This window comes from Liolophura sinensis, chromosome 10 (assembly GCF_032854445.1).
Source record: "Liolophura sinensis isolate JHLJ2023 chromosome 10, CUHK_Ljap_v2, whole genome shotgun sequence".
Lineage (NCBI taxonomy): Eukaryota > Metazoa > Mollusca > Polyplacophora > Chitonida > Chitonidae > Liolophura > Liolophura sinensis.
In genome coordinates, this window is record NC_088304.1 from 9,598,739 (window position 1) to 9,611,894 (window position 13,156).

Here is a 13,156-nt window from a genome sequence, read left to right on the forward strand (position 1 = left end):
CAAGGAATGTTCTTGGCAAATGAGTGAAATAAGTCGTGTACCATGCCACAGTATGTTAGCTGTGAACGTATAATATATATATATATATATATATATATTCAGTTCCCGTTTGGTTACAAGTGCCCAAACAGTATGAGGTGAATATTTCTCCAGAAAATGGCGGTATAGAGAAATGCATGAGTATGGCTGAGATTAAAAACTACAGATTCACGATGGGGGATGACAATAAATCCATTAAATCCCCACCCAAATGCATACTTATAATATGAGTGGCCTATCTCTTCATTCTTTTCTCGACCACCCACTGACAAATACAGCTTCATTCTGCGTTAAGCTTCGTGACCAATAACCATGGCGAATCCATACGCAAAATATTGTTTACATTGTATGATCCGATCGGAAGCTGACTGACTCCACGTGCCGGAAATGTCAACATTTAAATATTAAACTGAAACTAAGTTTTTCGTGAAGCTGGTCAGTCAAATATGGCGGATTAGAAAAAGATAAAGACATGTATGTTCGCCGACAAGCATTGGAAAGTCACTGCGCTTTTGCTATGTAGATCGTCTGGAATTCAAGACAGCAGCAGTAGCCGATCAACTACTTCGTCCGAAATGTTACAAGATTGTTCTTGTTATGTTCTTACCGGTCAGCAGGTTGATAAACCTACTGTCAGTGGGTTTCCAGATGTAAGTTTCACCGGGGAATTTAGTCAGGGTAAACGTTCCTCGTATGACAGCTGCATTCTTCGTGCGACAGCTGATGTGTAGCCGCGTTTCATTGCTTGACAATTTTTAAAGATTTATGTCACGGGAAATTTCCCAGGTTGGCCTATGAATATACAACCTGATGCAGAAAATACCAAAAAAACTAATCAACTTCATATATCGCAAAGCTTTTACATTTTTCTCTGTTAAGATCACGAGGAGGGACTGCACTTAAGTTTTATTTAATGTAAATCTTTCAAATACTCTCCAAAGGTGTTAATATTGCTACTCCATGAAAAGTGTTATTTTATAAAATTTGTTTATAGTGTTGGTTTAAGGCGTTGATTGACCGGCTTCACGCTCTTTCAGCTTTGAGGAGTGTTGAAATATTTACACTTAATAAGTAATAATAAAGCTGATAGCTCTTGAAGTGCAGTCGGGGCCTCAGTTGGCGCGTCAGCGCGGCGCAATGACCCAGAAGCCTCTCACTGATGCGGTCGTTGTGAGTTGAAGTCCCTGCATATTCGAAGCAATAATGGGAACATATCTCATTTCAGTCGAATCAAACACAATTGTTTCGCCAAAGGAATAATGTGGATCGACACAAGTCTAAAGTTTAACTAGTAACTTGTAACGTCAAAGTAGAATGAGTAGAACTACTTCCAGTTTGAAGTTAGAGTCAGTGAGTGAGTGGGTTTAACGTCGTGCTCAACAACTTTTCAGTCATAAGACGACGATCTTGAAGTTAGAAGTTACAAGATAATACCAACATCAGCGATATCAATCTACGTCGTAAAACATTTCTGTTGAAACGTTTAAGACTATTCTATCAAATAGCTTCATTGAAAATTTCTTCAATTTTGCCGAATATACCAAGCATTTATTGTTACAAGTTATAACCATAGGGTGGAATCTGTACCGCGATGCGCTTTGTAAGCATGTGTCTTTCAGCTTGGGGCAAGAGGCAGCATGAAACCTAGCACAGCTTTAAAACACCAATCAAATAAATAAATAAACATATGAACAATTGCAATAAAGGCGTAACTGAAATATTTTTCTACTTCTTCTTGCTTTATGTTTTGATGTTTTAGGTGTACAGGTATGAACCTTTCAATGTTTTAAAAGTAAATTGGTATGGACTACGTACTTCCTCCGTTTCAATTGCGTACATGCACAGACATGTTAATTATATGCATTCTGATGTAACAAGTTTAAGAAGCAACATTGAGACGACAGAGACTTTGATTTGTAATCCCAGTGACCTTTGCTGATTTAATCAGTCATGTTACTCGAGGGTGGAGAGTATGAACATAAGATATCGTTCGCGCAGTTATGGCAAGCTGAAAAAAGGGAGATACGGATGTCACATCCTATTAAATTACTGCTCCTACACAAGATGTGAAACGATCTGCGAGATAAAGGATGCTTTTACCAGTTATTTTTTTAACCAATTCTGCTTAAGTCTGCTGAACATTTAGAATAAAATAACTGAGGTAAAGAAAGTTTATTTCACCCCTTACGTGTGATGATTTGCCAACTATCACACTGTCGTCGCTGCGCTGGATTTACTCTCTATGATGTACGTCTTTTATATATTAGCTCCGCAAGGCCTCCTTTATCTAACATAACACCTCGGCCATACACTGTGCCTATACAACACTCTCCCATACCTTCTGTCTTCTTATGTCTAAAACGCCAGTTAACATTTCTGCTTAGGGGAATGGAAAGGTACTTAATTAGGCCTTTATTTATGTCCGTTCCCAGACTGTTATATGAATATGTTATAATTGCAACCTTAGGGAAAAGATCTGTAATCTAGAGTGATAGGGTAAGAAATTTAAGTTTCTCTTTGCGCGCACGAGAGCCATGATAAAAATCAGCTGCGCATATTAGTGACGCAAATACAACTCGACGCATTTGAATGTCTCGTCTTCAACCTGGGGGACATTTTAACAGAAAAAAAACATTGTAGACAGACAATTTTGGCTTTGACGAATTTGATTGATCGGTTTATTTGACCTCGGTTTTACGCAGTAACATATATACCAGCTTTAAGACAGAAGTCAATGCACGAAGGTACTGACAGCGTTACCTTGCTCTTTCAGTGATATGGCCATATAATGTTAAATGGATATACGAAACCGGTCATGGAATGTCAATTGTTTGAGAACCTCATTCTTATGAATTTTCCACTTGTTTAACGACAGCCATGTCTATGGACGGGGAAACCGTAATGGCGAAACCGGAGGAAATAGGAAACTACTGATATACATACAGTACTGACGAAAACGAGACAGCGCAGCGCGGTTTGAAGTAGAGCTGGTCGAATACACACTTTCTGTTCTGGCCAGCCCATTACAGCTGTGCCTTCTGCCAGACTCTTGCGCGATCATAAAAATCTTCTGGAAGTTATATAAACCTGATGGATGTAGTCTCTTATTATCTCACTTGTCCCGCGTTACCAGAATAGCGTCCTCGGAGGGTCTGGTAGCAAAACTGTTTCGAATATAAAAGCAACAACACGGGCGGGTGTACTCGTTCCATTTATAAGAAGCCGAGGAGCTAGAGGATGTATATTTGCCACTGTTTACGCATTTACATGAATAGTTACAATGAAACCCTAACTGATGTAAAATGAAGAGAGGCTATATTTCACAATAAAACCCTAATTGAAGTAAAGTGACAAGAAGCTGTGTATCGCCGGTAACATGTGACTATTTGCCAGCCATGACACTTTTGTCGATAGGGATTTACTCTCTATGCTGTACGTCTTTTATACTGTCTTCTGGTATAAACCAGGATTCTGCTGGCAGGGCATGCACTTGGTATGAGGACGATAAATTTGTCATCAGGACATCGCGTCTTTGTCAGGAATATTTCACTTGGACAACTTCAGTTACGTTTGTGGTTCACGGAAACCTGAAACAGCTCAAGGAAAGGAAAACTATATCTTCGTCATTTACCTGACACACCCGCTGATCAAAAGCTGATGTCGACCCAGAGCACCCAGAAATGCTTAGAGAACAGCACATTTTATGACTGGGACAGCGAACAGGCATGGATAATAATGTGAGAACCATATTCAATGTATGTGTCGCTGTAAACTGATTATATCGACCTACGATCATGCAAAAAGGCTTAAGTGTACGTGTCAAAACAAAGCCCGGCTTTCCCCCAAATTGACATTTTACGAATGGATCGAAAGAAAACCATCATGAGCTGGACTTCAACTCACTGCGACTGTATTGTTGAGAGGCCCGTAGGTCACTGTGCTGCCATAGCACTCTAACCCCTCGGTCACAGAGGCCAGGACATTTTACTATAGGCCTATACACCAGACGTAACAAGCTTCCGTACATGAAATATTCATATCTATTTCCCATCAACCCCGTATCCAACATGAGTGAACTTGGCTAGCAGTTCACAGTTAACAGTTCACAATTTAAAAGGGACCATTAATTATTTTCAGATAAAAAATAATAATTTATATTTAGAAAAATTACATATATAGATCGTACATATTTATTAGACAAACACCACTTGGCAAGCCCTACAAAACGGCGTCACAAGTTTTGGCACCTGACATCAGGTGACGTCACACTGAGTTGTGAACCGAACTGTTAACTGAACTGTTAAATATCCGGGGAGATTTCTTAATCCATCCTTCTTTTTCTTGTTCATACTTCTTTATAACCCAATAACATAATTATTCATGTTGTTAGCTGTTTCAGTGTAAAGACCCTCTTGCCTGTAATTCCACATGTCAGTTATCACCTCGCCCTGGAGAATGGGATTTGATAGCTATCTGGCTTTCCCCGGAACTCGCACTGGCTGCTTTTAAGATATAGAAAATAACGAACTTACAGCGTAGAGGGGAAAAAACAATCACGGCCTTCACTTCGGCCAGGGTTTTATCCTGACTGTTCCTGTAAATTCCCAAACAGTAGCAAACAATACGCTCCCAGCACCATGGCCCAAGCAGAATTAGGCAAACAAAATAGTGTTAGTTCCAATTTATTAGACATTACTGCTCTAGAAATACCCAAAATACCATGTTGTCTTCTGACAGTCTCTTAACGTAATCAGGCTTTCTAACAGTCGATTGGAAACTATTTCCCATGTGTGTCTGGACACAAACATCACACACGAAACAGACAATGACGAATCCGCACTCACACTCAATACAACATTCACTATATGAAAATTAAAAGAATTATGTATCTAATACATTATCCATCGAGCAATTAATGAATAAATTATTTTATCTTGATTTCTCGTTTTTCACTTTGAACAACGCAAAATGTTCTCTATAATCAGGTGATCCTGCCACCTTGACGGAAAAAGCCTTATCTTCAGCTGAGAATATATCGTCTCAAATCAGATCTTGACGGAGAGTGACACCGGTTGTCACTTGAGCGTCTAGTACGAAAAGAAAGTGAGACTTTCTTGCGTAAGAGATTATATACTAGTATAGAGCATAGCCTAAAACCATACTAAGCCAAATCCAAAAACAGTAAATGCAGTGAAATGGGCACAACTTTTCACTGTGTTGCCCACATATCAGTATCGGCTGCTTAACAGTTATTGACAAATGAAGAATCCATACAAGTACTACAAGATGATATCTCTCACAAAACAAACATATTAAGGATCTTGTGACAGGTACAGTCTGGACAGGTACAATCTGGTAAAACCAGTGTTATTAAACTCCAAATCGATCGATTAGATCATGCTAGAAACAAAAGGGCTAGATGGACTGCTTTCACGTCCGGTTATCAATGTTGAATACGGCTGCCCCAGACTACTTCATGTTTAAACCTTCTTTGCTTTCTAACATTAAAAGTCTGAGCTGACGCCAGATTAGAGGAGCCTGGCCAACTTCTTTGTCACTTACCCACAAGGTCAAGGTCACATACATCAGGTTTGTAAGTTGAGGCAGCCGGGCAAACCATGGTAGAAATCTCCGCACACAAGCCAAGTGCCTTTCGAACGTCCGTAATTTCGTACAGGTGCAGCCGAGATTATAGGGACCCGTTTCACGAAAGGTCTGTAGTAGGTCATTTCACAAAAGTAAAACTGTCTAAAGCTTAGCCGCTTAACAAAGCTGGCTATGTGGCCGTTTTGCAGCAATTTAATTGGTAGATTTCAGGATGTTTAATGTTAAATTGGCTTCAAAATGTAGATAAACTAAATTACCATCTACAAAGATAATTTCTTCTTCATTTTCGTTTATAATAAGGTTTGTAAGCGAAGAATGATAACTCTCACAACTAACTGTCGCAGTGAAACAACAACAACGGATGAGATTTGATGGTTTGTGAGCTTTAAAAAGACCTTCACAGAGGCGGATTTATTCCATTTGGACAATTAATACATGCACTTTATGAGAAAGGCCAAACGCCAAATTTGTTTCCTCCCGCCACCTTCTGACATGACTAAGGATATCGGGATATTTTTCAAATCCAAGACAAAAAGCTTTAGTCCAAAGCCAGATATTTTCTTTGTGAAATGGGTTAGACAAAATTGCTAGTCGGCAAACTGAACTAGGCGTCTAAGTTAAAGCTTTAGACTTTATGTGAAACGCGTAATAGGAGGTCGGTTCCACCATGGAAATTTCTGAAGACATTGTTTCCTTAGTTTGTCTGGATTAAGGTTTGAATGAAAAGTTTGCAGTAACACAGCCCCGAAGGTATTTATGTCAAAAAGTTTCTTCAAAATGATATCACTGTTAATAGATAGCTGTATTATAAACGTAATGCCACCCATTTCAAGTAGTCTGATTGAGGGGTATAAATACTAGGCTTTTATCTACTTAGCCTAGAAACAAAAACTCCGATAATAACTTGACCATATTGCGCGAGAGCATTTTGATCAGAGCCTATACAGACAGAAGAGCAATCTGGTCCTTAAAGGGAATTGAAACAGTGGGTAATATCGTCGTTCGACCTTTTTCTGGGTTAAGTCCTGCATTCCAACTACGCGTCTCCCGAGTTCTCGTGGTTTTCATCCTGTTGACACGTGACCGTTGTTGACCTATTGTTCAGCATACGTGAGACATGATTAGAAACGGAATTTTTTTCATTTATTAGGGGTTCACACAGGTTTTCCTGCTGAACACCTCGTTTGGATTATTATTAATACTCTACCATTTTGTGAACCCGCTAGACGGTGTGACCGACTGGCCAATGAATGGATTGCTCTAAAATTTTATAAGTTTGCTGAAATCACTTCATTTCCGGTAAAAATTGTGGTTACAATTGAGACGTAACAACTAGTGTCAAAAGTATTCTGGTCTATTTTGGGCCGGTGATTCCGAATCAGCTTTTGTTTTTGTCTATCTTGTTGTAACTATTTAAGATATATAGTCAAAAACTTATTGTAGGTGTGTAACTTCAGTCCACTGTAACAAAATATGAGAAATCTATGAAATCCTGGAACTTGCATCAAATTGTAGTCCAAGACATGCGCTTTCTGGCCTGTGCCAACGGATTTTAGCTACGATCAATAGTTTTCTCGTTAGAAGATTTAAATGACACCATCGTTTTTCAAAGACAGATATTTAAGCCCATTGCTTTATCACTGAATAAGATGGGCAACTGGACAGAGATATACTCTTTTGAATAGCTGATTTCTACTGTACTGTCCATAATTTCTCAAAGTGGTTGTGCGCCATAGTTCTGTCTCGTATGTGATAGCGTACAGTAATAATTTCGACAACAAACTACGTGGACCCTGGCCAAAACTGCATTGCAGTAATAGTTTAAATCCCTTCCTCGGGGATCTTCCGATTCTGTCGATTCCACAAAACCATTTCTGACTTAAGTCAAAATCTGAAATAGGATTTTAAAGCTTACTTTTGAGCCGTAGAAATTAAAAATTTGACCCCTTTATGTGTGCCACCTTACAACAAATGTGTTAAAATCTTAACGTCCAGTGCCAAGAAGTAATCGCTGTGATGAGATTTTAAATTTAACTTAAGTCAGAAGTAGCTGTGTAGAATCGACCCCTGATTCATGAGTAGGGGAGAGAGAATGACACCGGGGAATATCGTAAACCATTACTCTATGGTCATCACTACTCCTTCCCCTGGTACCTGACAGACTGTTACACATAAAGACGCCACTTCACTGGTTTCCAGACCCATCAACGCTGACGAGACCAGAAAAGGCCAGAGGACACATGGACTATCAGGTCAGCCGTATGCTTAATGCATATGTCAGTTTAAAATGGTCATTAGGCTGTATTAGGTGAACGTATAACCGAACCACTGGTGTACTAAAGAGCTTCAGTCCGCGTGTCAAATCAAACCCCAGCTTTTGTTTCTTCTCACATGTTCTCAGTGATCCAGAATCTGACATATAACAATTTTCCGTACATGAAATATTCATATCACTTTCCCATCAACCATGTCATCGTGGAGATATTTCAATGCATACTTTGTAACTCTATTTATAACCCACAGAAAGAAAATATTCATATTGTTGAAGGTTTGATTGTAAATTTAATCTTGCCTGTTAGTCCTCTCGTCTGTAGGCGTCGGCCCAGAAGCTTGATGGCTGTCTATCTCTATCTCCAACTCTTATTCTCGTCTAATTGCCTGGATGTCTCGTCTGATCGCATTATGCTCTTGTGCACGTAGATTTGGTAATAAAAGCAGCTCTTGCGTAGCACAAAAGCTTCTGTCTGCTGATACAACCTACACCAGTGACTAACTCAGATGGGCCATTGCCACATGTGTCCACCTATCTACTCTACAAATCAATACCAATACAGCATAAAAAAAAGCATGGAAGCAAAAATTTATGAGTATACAAGAGCAATCAAACATGCTTGAAGACAGTCTGGTAGTTCATGATTGAAACTCTCATTCTGTTCAATATTCACAACACTTTTCCTCCACTTAGTTGAACACCTGTCCATGAATGTCGTGTGTAGAACTGCTATAAACTTGCCGGAATCATAAGTCATCCATCTTCTGTTGTATACTGGACTGATATCTTCCAGGTCGATTTGAGCCACGCATTTCTCTATTTTTCTTGAAAACCTTCGGCCATATAACATCAAAGGCCGATAAATTTCTCCGCAGGTTAATTACTTACAGTGCCTTCGTCGTAGATTAATTGCAACAAAAATTATGAAGAATGTCTTATAACCTTATCTGACCTGGAAATGTCCCGGCGAGTTTTGTAAACCTCTTTATGATATGAGATCTATGTTACACGCAGTTGAGAGTCTGCCTTCTCGCCAGAACCTTACAGTTACAGCATGGCTAAGGCCTGGGGGATCTTGTCTTTTGTGGTATCTTATTACAGTTACTTTCACATGCACTTAAGTCATCTTTTCATTATTTTGCCCTTGGCATCAGTCTCCATTTCGTTGGCTGTATGCGAATCAGTACAGATATACAACAATATTATTAAAAACAAGTTGGTTCAGTAATTTATCCTTGGCGGAAATTACCTTGAAGGCCCAAAGTGCTTCTTACCATACATTTCAAAGCTAATTAAAGAAGAAAAAATAGGTAGCGAACAGTACAGTTCGTTTTACGCTTGACGATCGGGAAACCGGAATGTTGGAAGTAGGTTCCGAGTTTACACGAACAAGCCGGCAGTTTTAACGACTCGCATTGGCTGAGAGGCAACACACCCCCCAGCATAAATTACAGGGTGTTAAAGATGGCCGTATTCAGGCTTTACGTGTATGGCGAGGAAAAGTCGCAAAATAATGCAGCAGGCACCACCAGATAGAAAAAAATGTGCTCTTTTCAGCCTATAGTGTCATGTTTTTACGTTTTCTTTTCCCTTAAGCGTTAATACATGTAGGATAACTAGAGTGATATTCACATGAGGAAGTTTTACCTACCTGACGGTAAGTAATAGAGAATCATTGGCCAAGCACTGTCCTCAGCCCGGTTGACCAAACTTGACCGCTGGGGTCGCGCGGTCTAATCCTGCTATGTGTATATAGTTTTCAATGCCGACAAAATCTATTCTGCCTCACTGAGAAAACAAAGAATTCTGTCAAGGAAAGAGACGTTTTTTAGTGTGAATATATGTTATACTTTTACCTTCGCTGGTGACATAAGTACAAAGTTACATAAATTTTAGTCTGAGTAAAAATGTGTTTACCTTTTAAACGTTTAAAAGTTCAGTCACATTACGACCGAATAATAATAAATAAGTCCGAATAACGTCCCTGTCATCTTCTTGAGTGACAAATATCTCGTTCAGATATATTTCCCTTTGAATTAGTACGCCACCTCACATAACTTGGACAAGTGCGCAGGAAATTAAACAGTTCACAGAATAAAATCACGTGCTGTTGTGTCATGCGTAATGAATGACAATTATAATTAGGGATCAGAGCAGATGGCTTTGGTGACTTATTGTGTGTTGGCGTTCTGATTATCCTGCTTTCTAGACAAACATAGCCCGGGGACACGATTCATAATTTATGTGCTGTGAGATTCTGTGAAGTTATTTATGTTTGTCGTGTTATAACGCCCTACGTTACGAAAAAGCAATTTAATATTTGCAATATGATTTAAAAGTATTGTTTGTCATGGGGGATATTTCTCAGTCCACCTGATTTCCCTCTCTTCCGCCGAATAACAAAAATATTCGTTGTCGTTGAAGGTTTCATCGAGAAACCCTCTTGGCTGTAGTTTGATTTGTTATTACGCCGTCGTCGACACTCACTCTCATCTCGGTGAGAATTCCTCGTTTATTGACCTTGTACACGATGATTTCTTCAGATAACTAGATCTTACTTTCCAGAAGGACAGAAATCTATAATCTATATTACATCATAATCATAAATCATTGAATCAAACAGTTTGATGATACATTTCTAATACGGAGAACAAAGTGCTTTAAAAACAGAAAGTAAAGAGTAAGAATGAAGCCGATGATACCTTGCTCCGGCACACTTTGAACAACTATGTGGGCCAGAGTCCCTACATCTGTTTCTGACAAACACTTGACAAAAGAATATTCCATGTCTTTGCTGGTTTTGCTTTAAAGATGGCTAACAATTTATTAATACCTCTAGTACTTTATGGTGCTGGTGTAAAACTAAACGACAGCTTCACATTCACATGTAATGACAGTAGTTGACGTCAGACAAACTGAACCCATTTACCGATCTGATGTATACATCAGCGAGTCTCCTTACTGTATTTCCTTCACTTCATCGAGATCAACACCTGCCCATGTGTGTTAACCTTACAGATCTACTGTAAACACAGCGGGATTTATTTTTCTCCCAGAGTAGTGATGTCTTCCATGTCCATTTCACCCGTGTATTTTTGCCGCTTTTTGTTCGCGGATGTAACGTCATTGGAGGAGGCAGCGAAAAGAATTACGAGAACTGGAAGTGAATGGAATTTAAACTGAGCTCGCGTGACAGTGAAACGGAATTCAATGCGCTTGTTTCTGGTATCAAGATCAGAAAGAAATCCTTCACTTTAGACGTAACAGACAAAGGAAAAAAAGACACAGGGCTGATCAATTTCCTCTGAAGCGTGGGAGTCTTACAGTAATTTTAAGTTTTAAACAGTACTTCCAGGTGATATGTGGCAATTTTTATTGTCATTATTTTGATAAAGATGCTACAAGATTTCTGGCTGTATTTCTCTCTCCGTTTGTCTCTCCCTGTGACTTTGACTCATTTTCTGTCTGCCTGTCTGTCTGTCTGTCTGTCTGTCTGTCACTTTTTGACTCTCTGTTTGTCTGTCAGTCTGTCGCTTTGACTCTCTTTCTGTCTGTCTGTCTGTCTGACCGTCCGTCCGTTATTTGTCTGTCTTTCTGTCTCTCTGGCTGTCACTTTGACTCTTTCTGTCTGTTTGTCTGTCCGTCTTTATGTCTGTCTGTCACTTTGACCCTTTCTGTCTGTCTGTCTGTCTGTCTGTCACTTTGACTCTTTTTCTGTCTGTCTGTTTGTCTGTCACTTTTGTCTGTCTGGCTGTCTGTCACGTTTACTCTGTCTATCCGTCTGTCTGTCTGCATGTCTGTCGCTTTGACTCTTTCTGTCCGTCTGTCTGTCATTTTGATTCTTTCCGTCTGCCTATCTGCCTGTCTGTATGTCACTTTGAACCTCTTTCTCTCTGTCTGTCTGTCTGTCCGTCCGTTTGTCTGCCTTTTTTTCTTTCTGTCTGCCTGTCACTTTGACTCTTTTTGTTTGTCTATCTGTCTATCTGTCTGCCTGTCTGTCTCTCTTTCTATCTGTCAGTTTATCGATATAGCGAAATATCATCTCTCTCCTTGTTAGGCGAAATCTCCTGGGCAAATTGTCAGCCTTGGAGTGGAAAAAGGTCCAATTTGAGGGTCAAGGCTTTAAAATAAGGATTTTTGTCAAATTCTTTCTATGACTTTAGAAAATCTCTATGAATGAATTTTCTATTTCTGCGTTTTTCTATCGACTTCACAATTTACTGGGAATATTGACGAGGAGTCATGGAAGTGCAGTGTAGAGTAAGCGTATTGGGCATGCAAATTAGGCAATGATAACGCCGCAAAATGATTAGCCTTTCCATGCATACTTTTCCTACCTGTGGAATGAATACTCTGTAGAGTAGACGCATACAATTTAGAACATGAGGCAGGTATGGATTATTTTCAATGGACACGGAACCTGCAGACTGGCTCACAAGCATGTGTTGGTCCAAATGCGCTTTAATGTAGCCCTCACAGTCTGTACCCTATCGGGATAGCGAATGAGTGGCAGATTCGACCTTCATGTAACCAGAACCTACACATCCACAGCGTGATTAGTCTCCCACATCTTCATGTCCCCTCCCACGAGGAGGTGGATATGTATATTTCAGGAGACTGAAGCATGGTAGGGGAAATGGCAGACAAGGTATCAAATCATTTTCAGAGTTCTCATTTAAAAGCGAGTTTTAAACTTCAGAAAGTCTGGTTTTTATTGCCGGCCTATGCCTGTATCTATGTATCTTGTACCACATGCGATATGAAGTGTTTGAAATGTGCAAGATAACATATGTAATATGCAGGCTACACAAAGTTGCCAGCAATATATAATCTAAAACGCTAACCTTTATGTGTGTCCGCCTGATTGTTGTTGCGTCCTCAGTAAATTACTAATGTATATATAGGCCTACAACCCAGTTCCCATTTGGCAACATGCGGATCGTCGTGGGTTTCCCCCGGGCTCTGCCCGGTTTCCTCCCACCATAATGCTGGCCAGTGTCGTACAAGTGAAATATTCTTGAGTACGGCGTAAATTCCCATCTGGAACTTGGGGCTTCGGGGAAATGTTTATAGACGATTGGTTAAGTTTGGATTTTTGTCCTGCTAAACCTCCGAGCTGACTTCAGAACCCTATTAATTTTCCACAATGTTAACGTTTGGTGCTGTAACTCAGTCCCAAATATTCCGCGTCCAATAAGCTTTAATTGGTGCATACCTGGTCCCGCTTGTGGGAAAGCA